At 43.4% G+C, this 3,046-nt stretch overlaps 1 pseudogene; it reads right to left on the bottom strand.

The window, feature by feature from the left end:
• Positions 1–229: 229 nt before the first annotated feature.
• Positions 230–2,239, bottom strand: LOC110199785 (small ribosomal subunit protein RACK1 pseudogene; annotated as a pseudogene).
• Positions 2,240–3,046: the final 807 nt, after the last annotated feature.

Raw genomic sequence — 3,046 nt, forward strand, 5'->3', positions numbered from 1 at the left:
AGTTCCACTTAACCACTTAACAGTCAGACTAACTTTTACAATGGAATGTTTGTTTTATTTTCCCATTAAAAATAAACAATTTAATTATTTGACTTTGACTAATAACCCTTTGGCCTAAAAAGAAATAAAATAGTGTCAGGCAGCTACATCAATTCAAAAGCTTGACATCTACAATCTATAAGAAACTTCTATACACTTGTAAGAGCAACCAACATCCTGCCCCAGTTGTAAAAGTAAAGCACATTTTACAAAAAAGGAAGAACAAAATTTGAATGTGAAATATTCAACATCATTTTTGATCAGAATATCACTGAACATCCATTTTGGGCCAAAGTCCATCTGTGTTGCTGATTTTTTTCTCTACTTTCACAACTGGAAACTGGAAAAAAGAGGCGTTTGTTTCATAAAATAAGGATGACATTTATGGGAAAGGTCAGGGCAGCCAGAAACAAGAAATTATGAATTAATGAAAAAGCATCTATTGCTACTAGGTGCCAAGTGCCATGCTCAGCCCTGGAGATAACAACAAGAGAAATATAGTCCATGGCCAAGTTCACACTTGGGGGAAGACAGCGTGTTAGAGAGTTCAGCTGCTGGGCAAAGGAAAAGACTTAAAAGTCCTAAGTCCTTAAAGTCATAAGAACGCACTAGAGGGGTTGATGGCATGGCATGGCATCTTTAAGTTGTCAGTAAGGCAGTTGACATTATTGGGAAACTGACAAACAAGGTCAACCAAACTTCCAAGCCTGTTTCTTGGGGCCACAGAGCCTAAGGTTGTCCTTCTTTCCTCACAGCCTACTGCATGATATCCATGCTACAGATGAATGAGAATCCCTAGACATCAAGAGGAAGAGAAGGAGGGAGATTGTCCCAGTTTGGTGGTTTTGAAAAGGCAGACAATCCCAGCCATGCAGCCAATGGAAAAGGGCTGCTCACAACCACATAATAGGATGTCTTCTTGCAGAAGAAGGTCTCTTGCTTTTTCCTCTTGGGTGCCTCCATTAGGTGATCTGGGTATGTGCCAAAGCACCCTTACACTCATATACAGAATGAAGATATACATATTAGGGAGGTGATCTTTGACTGCTCCCTAGTCTAGGAAGCCCAGAATGCAATCAGAGAAAGTAAAGGATAGATAATGAAGTCTAAAAGTAATAACTCAAGAGGAATCAGCTGGGGGAGGGGGCTCAGCCTTGCTGCTGGTGCTGATCCCTTCTTGCTTAAGCTCATCCACAATGATTTTGCCCTCTAGGTCCCAGATCTTGATGTTGGTCCCAGTGGCAGCACAGAACCAGTAGCAATTGGGGCTGAAGCAGAGGGCTTGATTATGACACCACCATCCAGAGTACAAAGGTGCTTACCCTCACTGAGATCCCACAACATGGTCTAACCGTCCTTGCCTCCAGAGACACAGAGAGAGCCATCAGGAGAAACTGTAACTGTATTTAGGTAGCCTGTGTGGCCAATGTAGTTTGTCTCCAGTTTGCAGTTGGCCAAGTTCCGGACCTTGACCAGCTTGTCCCAGTCACAGGAGACAGTAATGGGGTTGCTGCTATTGCATGAAAAATGGACACAGGACACCCACTCTGAGTGGCTCTCATCCTGCACAGTGTATTTCCAGACACCCAGGGTATTCCATAGCTTGATAGTCTTATCCCGGGAACCAGAGGCAGTCTGCTGGTTGTCTGAAGAGAAGGCTACACTCAGCACATCCTGGGCGTGACCAACAAAGCTCCTGGTGGTAGTGCCACTTGTGAGATCCCACAGTCTTAGTGTGCCATCCCAGGAGCCTGAAAGTGCAAACTGGCTATCAGAGGAAATGACCACATCACTAACAAAATGTGAGTGACCCCTGAGAGCACCCTGGGGGATTCCATAATCTGTTTCATCTCTGGTAAGCTGCCACATGATAATGGTCTTATCTCAGGAGGCTGACAGGATCATGTCTGGGAACTGGGGAGTTGTGGCGATCTGGCTCGCCCAGCCATTGTGGCCCTTAAGGGTACCAGCTAGGGTCATCTGTTCAGTCATGATGACGAGACCTCAGCGGATGGATCCAGATTGCACAGAGAGAGACCACCAGCTCTCCTTCATGTCAGGAGCCCAGCAAGAAAAGGAGAGCCAGGCTGTTTTAAGCTGTAACGGTCATGGGCAATTGAAAGTGGTAAACAAATGGATGTGACCACAAAAAAATACATTACTTTCCCAGCTATTTGGTTTCTCAGAGAACTTACAGCTTTCCATTTGTATCTATGGCCTTTGGACCACCAGCCTGTTCAGCTATATTTCAAAGTGATATATAGAACACGTAGGCAAACCTGAATCATTTTTCAAGAAAAATAATTTAAGATGAAATGAAATTTCAGAACAAAGAGACCACATGGCTGTCAGAACCCAGATGCTCAAGGCAGGCAAGCTCAGAGCATTTCTACATCTTTTTACTACTTGTTAAGAGCAAATGGTAACAATGCAGCATTTTCCAGGATACTTTCCTAGGCTTTCTCCAAAAGACTTTAGTAAAGTGACTCTTACCCTTAGACAGTTAAGGCAAGGACTTCGGTTCTTGTCCCAGCTTTAGCACACACTTAGTAAGCTGTTTGAGCCTCAGAAGTTTACTTTTCTCCTCTGTACTGCTTTCCCCAATCCTCATAGATGGAAGCCCACACTTTCCCCTTGTAGCTTTCTCAGTGATAAGAATAAATGAAATGTTATGTGACACCCTTTGATCATTTTGAAATCAACCCCCTATTTCAGGAACAGTCTTTTGTTATGGACCCCTTTTGGAAGTCTGGTGAAACCTATGAGTTGATTTTTTTTTTTTTACTTTTAGGCAATTGGGGTTAAGTGACTTGTGCAGGGTCACACAGCTAGTAAGTGTCAAGTGTTTGGTCTGAGGCTGGATTTGAACTCAGGTCCTCCTGACTCCAAGGCCAGTGCTCTATCCACTGTGCCACCTAGCTGCCCCTGGTGAAACCTATGGACCTATTTTCAGAATAATCTTTTTAAATGACCAAAATAAAATATATAGTATTAAAGTGGAAACAAA

This window comes from Phascolarctos cinereus, unplaced genomic scaffold (assembly GCF_003287225.1).
Source record: "Phascolarctos cinereus isolate Bilbo 61053 unplaced genomic scaffold, phaCin_HiC Scaffold_9;HRSCAF=440, whole genome shotgun sequence".
In the NCBI taxonomy this organism is placed as follows: domain Eukaryota; kingdom Metazoa; phylum Chordata; class Mammalia; order Diprotodontia; family Phascolarctidae; genus Phascolarctos; species Phascolarctos cinereus.